General features: G+C 33.4%; 1 protein-coding gene across 1 annotated transcript in view; it reads right to left on the reverse strand.

Annotated features, from left to right (window-relative positions):
* LOC108382878 (organic cation transporter protein) overlaps positions 1-6000 on the reverse strand; it is a 53353-nt gene that overhangs the window by 10591 nt on the left and 36762 nt on the right. The window lies entirely within an intron of this gene.

A 6000-nucleotide genomic window follows, 5' to 3' on the forward strand; every position in this document is an offset into this window, starting at 1 on the left:
CAAAATTTAGATAAAAACGTGTGGAGTTTTTTTCTTTGTAAATTCTGAGTAAAGTTGGAAAGTTTGATTTATTACAATGCCGGCCACACAAAGTAGCGACCCTGCAGAAAATCTGACTAGCCCAAAACTTGCGTAGAACTAGACCTTTTGCTGACAGTACTACTTCTAGCTCAATACCCAAGCAATGCTTTAAACTGTCCGATTTTACATGGCGATGTCATTGGCGGTGTCGGTGGCGGTGTGCATTAGTTTGGAACTAGTTTTTAACTGGTTCCATTTTGGACCGTTTTTTTTTTATAAGAAAACGTTTTTAATATTAGCCTTTTGGATATTTATTTCATTTGTTTCTTTTACAAATAATTTGGTGAAACTGGCTGTAAGTCCTTTAAAATACTAGCTCTTATAACTAATCTAACCATCATTCGCTGTTTGTAAGGTATCTGGAACAGAGGAACTGGCCAAGGCTGCGAGCGACTAGAAACAAGCGATTTTTTCCACATATCAACACTGCTGTCCACTAAAAAACAATCTGTTCTGTGCACCCAATCAAGTATTTTGTCCAATATGTTTTTGTAGGAGAAGGAGTTAAGCATAAAATTACATAAGAATTCCTATGAAAAAAAAAAACAAAAAAATACCAAAAGTCCCGAAAAAATTCCGAAAAGTGAAACACAAAGAATCCCGAAAGATTCGGTTTTTATCAATGCCCAAAACTGAAAAGCAAACATTACCGGTTATTTTCTTATGATCAAAAAAATACCATGCAAACTTAAAAAAAATTCAAGTAATAGTCAGTATTTCTTACTTAAAATAAAGAAAAGAAAAGTTAAGTTTTTTTAAATTTTAAGGAAGTTATCTCTAATATAAATTTTGGATTTAAAAATCTAAAAACAAATTATATTTCTCTGTAAAAATCTCTATACTTATTTTCATACAGATGTACATATGTATGTATCTCCTTCAAAATGCATAAAAGCTAAAGAATGAATACTTATTATTATTATCGCGAATAAGCGCCGCAACAATAACAAATGATCGCTCAATAAATTTACTCGTAAAATATCAAATACTTATAATAAATCAACAATATGCAAGCGAGTTTGGCCGCCTTGCTTCAGTTACATATAACCGCATCAAGGCAATTACCGTAAATGCTATTCGATCGCAACTATAACTGCATTTATGTACATATACATACATACATACATTCATAGATAGAGGGGTATTCATATTTACTAGCAAACAAAGAAAACAAGCAAATTTATGAATGTTGTGAATGCAAACGTACATACGTACATACGTACGTACATACACTGAATGACCCAAATGACGGGAAGTGGGGAAATACCAGATCAAAGTCAAACATAAAAGTCAAATTAGCTAACGCAACAACAAAGTAAGGGCAAAGATATAAAAACTTAGAAAAAAGATAAGAGAAAAAAAAACACAACATAGTAATTAGCTAGCGGTCTTGACCATAACAAATGGTTATACGTTTTGTTAGCTTACAACACCAGCGCGCAGTGAGACAAACAACTTTTACTCACTCGTATCAATTACACTTTCATTTGAGGCTGCCTTGCTTTCCTAAGGCAACGCAACAAATGCAAACTTGAACTTGAAATCATTTCCGACAAAAATGAGAGAAAGAGTAAGGAAAGGAAGAGAAAAAGGTGATTTAGAAATGTAAAGAATATAAACGTAAAAACATATGCACATTCGTACATAATCATGGGAATAACGATGTTGCTTGACGGTAGATAACTTTCACTAGAAATTCTGAATGTTACTCATACGCACTGCGGTACGCATTCTCTGCTGCTCTGAAGTTGTACACCTGCAACAATGTGTATGTATTAGACCGTGTGAGAAGAAAAAGTTTGCCGGGCACCCCTGAGAATAAAGAATTTTTGCCAGGCAATTTCAAAAAAGAAAATAGTTTTTTTCGAACGTAAGGGTCGCTTTTTTAAATTTTTCGTCATACCTTTGGAACATACAGTCGGATCCTAAACTATGATATATCGATGTTTTTTTCCCGAGCAGAAAATTTTCTTGCTTTAAAGTTCATTGACCTCAAGTACCACATTCTAATACTTACCCAAAAAAGCTGAGTTCATATCACCCTTACGTACCACCCTAATGTAAGCAAATTAAAGCTCGCAAAAAATTACTAAACTTTTACTAAAGAAGTATTTTGATTATTTGAGTAGTACCATTTAAAAAAATATTTTTTGACGTAGGTAGGCGCTGCCCAAAAATATGTAAAGGCTTAGCCTAGGTTCGTCAAATTTTATTTTTTTTTCGAAATTACCTTGCATAAATTCTTTACGCTCGGAGGTATAAGACGATTTTTTTTTTGTTTGACTGTAAGGTTGTTCGCTGTAATTTACACACATTCATACATATATATGTATATATTTATTTGCATACTCGCTATGTTATGCAAATACATAATTGCAACAAAGCTCAAGCCAAATAATAAAATAACATAAAACGCCGAAGACTTCAAGCAGCGATAAGAAAAACTTACATAAAACTTCAGCTTTCAATTATAAAAGTGTTGACATTAAGATTATAGCAATAAATCAAAATCGAGCTGCATCCATGTTCATAAGCTATGGTTATTTATGTATTTGCTTATTCATTGTGGGTGCTTTATTAACTAGGCATTCGCAGTTCATAAATCAAGCGAAACAACAACAAAGCAAGGAGCCCACACTTCGAGCAGTGACACCTGCAAATGCAAGGCTAATGACACCCCATTGTGACTTTTCATTTTTTTTTTTGCTTTTGAAAAATATTCTTTTGTTGCTTTACCATTGAAAGTTATGGCTAAAGGTATTCATAATTGGCCTTTGGAGTTGTGCGCAGTTACAATTAACCAAGTGATTTTAACACCATTTTAATTAATTTAACATATAAAGTTGAATATTTAAACAATAATTGCATGCATATTGTATGAAAATATGTGTTAATTTAAGGCATAAACACTACTATTGTGTGAAAATTATTTTGGATAGGCTCTTAAGCTAAGATCCCGCGATTGCCGCAAATGGACCAATCTGGAACAATTTTTATTGTGCTGCACTGAAAATAAAATCTGCGTAAATATAACGAAGCCACGAAAGTTTTCGTTGATTGGAAAAAACCGTTTTCGTACATACTACGAATATATGAGATCTCAGTACAGTTTACGAACGAATTTCGTACTACTTACTAAAGAAATTCGTACTATTTCTTTATTTTTTACGAAATTTTTGTAAAATGCACAAAATAGTTCGTATATTTAACGAAATTATTTTCCTAAAAACTGCGGTTGTTTCGTAGAACTTTCGTTTGCTTTCATTCACCACACTGTAAAAAAACATAAGACGAATTATAACACAACACTTTTATTTTGATTTTATTCCTAATTTTAAGCGTTTTTCTTTAATAAAATGTTTTGCAATGTTTTTATGTGGAGGTACTTGGCAGATTCGCAGCTTCTTCGATGTTTGTTTCCTTTCCCGACTATAAATTAAAGGAAAATTATAAGGCGTCTGAAAGGCAAGTTTAAGTGAAAAATCATACATTTACTTACTTAAAATTTCATTAAGTAGTGCGTCTGTTCCTGGCTTGGGCTTGCCGTTGATAGTTAACTGATGAAATTGGCCTATTTATGAAGTCCCACATTGCAGAGCAAGACTCAGCGTGGGCGATATTAAAAACATTGCATGCTTAAAAGCATTTATTAGCCGTGGGTAACACAGTGCGGCGCCGCGCCCTTGCGCTGATACCGAGAGCTGATTTACTGGCGCCGATACCGATTGTCACAACTCAGTGACGCAATGACGCCAGCAACACCGGAACACTGACAACACCGGGCGGCGCAAAGAACCAGCAAAGAACACACAAAGGCGAAGTTTCACTTGTAAAATGTGCAGCACAAGGCGAATTTTTACAAGGTGGTGTTGCTAAAATTACCCGCGGTCCTTCTGAATGTGAAAATTATGTGTTTGTTGTATTTTTGGGTTTTGAACTTGGGTATACTTGACTTGTTTTTGCCCAACCGATACCACCTCTTATTAATTCACCTTAGTTCAACACCGGAACTCTCACAACACCAGGTGTCGCAAAGAACCAGCAAAGAACACCCGAAATAGATGGGATGTATAGCACAAGGCGAATTTATACAAGGTGGTGTTGCTAGAATTCGTCGCGGTCCTTCTGAATGTGAAAATGATGGGTTTGTTGTAGTTTTGGGTTTTGAATTTGGGTATACTTGAGTTTTTTCTCAACCGATATAACCTAGTATTAATTCACTTTGGTGCAGCGTGCAGCATTAAAGGAAATGAGCTTTAGCCTGAAGAAGCGCCGTTGCGCCAACACACTGTGCTGATTCCGACAGTGGCGCTAGAGTTAGTGTAAATTTGCGCCGTTACCCAGGCCTAGCATTTATCCACAGCTTTAACATTTAATTTTATATCGTTTTTTTATCAAGCAAAAGCTTCTTGATACTTTTAAAATTATATTATACGTCTCACAGTAGCCAACCAGTACGTTCGCAATGACACGCAGTACATAAAAATATGATGAAATATTAAACTTACGGTAAGTTAGTATATTGTACGAAAATATTCTTCTGTTGTACGAACTAAAAAAAATTTTTTTCTGCATTTGTTCTATGTACGAAAGTACATATTAAGTAAATTGTACGAATACAGAATTGTAGATTTCGTAAATTTTAAAACCATATGTAAATATTACGAATGCCTTCGTACAATATGCAAAATTATTCGTACAGAGATTTGTTCAGTAATTTACGAATATGTTTCGTAAAATAAACGTAAGATTTCGTAAATTGTACTGAAAAATTGCCTTACGAAAGTCCTTTCGTTATATTTACGAATGGTTCGTAAAATCTTGTTTCGTTATGAAAAATGTGTTCGTATTATGAACGAAAGTTTCGTACATTGTACAAAAACCAAGACTACGAAAGTTTTTCGTAGCACTTTTACGAAATTTTATTTTCAGTGTGTATTGGAGCACAATAAAAAAATTGTCCCAATGAAATTCTGTACAGTCACACGGTTGCCTCTTTTTATACAATTCTCATTGCCGTAAGTTGGCGAAAAGCAATATAGTGACAATAATTGCCCCAAACTTATCACACGATTGTTCGAGCATGCGGCAATTGTGACCATAAAGTGTTGCGCAGACCTCTAAATTCTGTTTTTTTCTCTGTTGTGTAAAAATGGCGTATTCTTAATCAAAAAAAAAAAATAAAACAATTGCATCTGCTTTGTATATTGCGGGCTCATTTTGTGCAAACTTGTTGTTGTTTGAAAGCAAAGAAGCAAAAACTTGTGCCCAACGAAAACTCACGCATTTATTTAGAAGTTTGATTGTATAGTTTTTTTATTTTTCGACGATAACTGCAACGTGCTATGTGGAGTTCAAGTTGCAACAGTTTTCTTTTTAATTTTGTTACGTAGAGGTTTTTTTATTCATTACAAGTAAAATTGGTACAAAAGAGTTATGTTTGTTTAAATGAAAGCTGCGAATTTACATAATTTATGTTTGGAATTAAATTTTATAATTATATATATGTACAGCTCGCAACAAAAGATAGCACCTTAACATTTTGATCAGTCTTGACTTTTTTCTTCTGTTGTTTAATGTTAATTTTTTCCTATAAAACCATAGCTCATTGTCTAGTAAAAACCACATAAGTCCAAATTCCAAACTTTATACAAAAATTATAAACATTTCTTAAAATTTTGATCACAATTCAATGGTTTTTAATTTGGGAAAAACCTAGAAAAAATTTTGTTCTGCAGTTTACAAAGTAATTTAAAGAGAAGAAAGTGCATAATACCGTCAGCTAAAAAAATATAAAAAATTAACAGGATCTTTTAGCAACTTCAAACCTCCACCTTATTGTACTAAATTTTAATGAGCTACAAAACTAAATAACCATTTTTTTCTAGAAATCCAAATTATAAACCGTGGGATTGTGTT

This window comes from Rhagoletis zephyria, unplaced genomic scaffold (assembly GCF_001687245.7).
Source record: "Rhagoletis zephyria isolate East Lansing unplaced genomic scaffold, Rhagoletis_zephyria_1.1 Rzeph_scaffold_00149, whole genome shotgun sequence".
NCBI lineage: Eukaryota > Metazoa > Arthropoda > Insecta > Diptera > Tephritidae > Rhagoletis > Rhagoletis zephyria.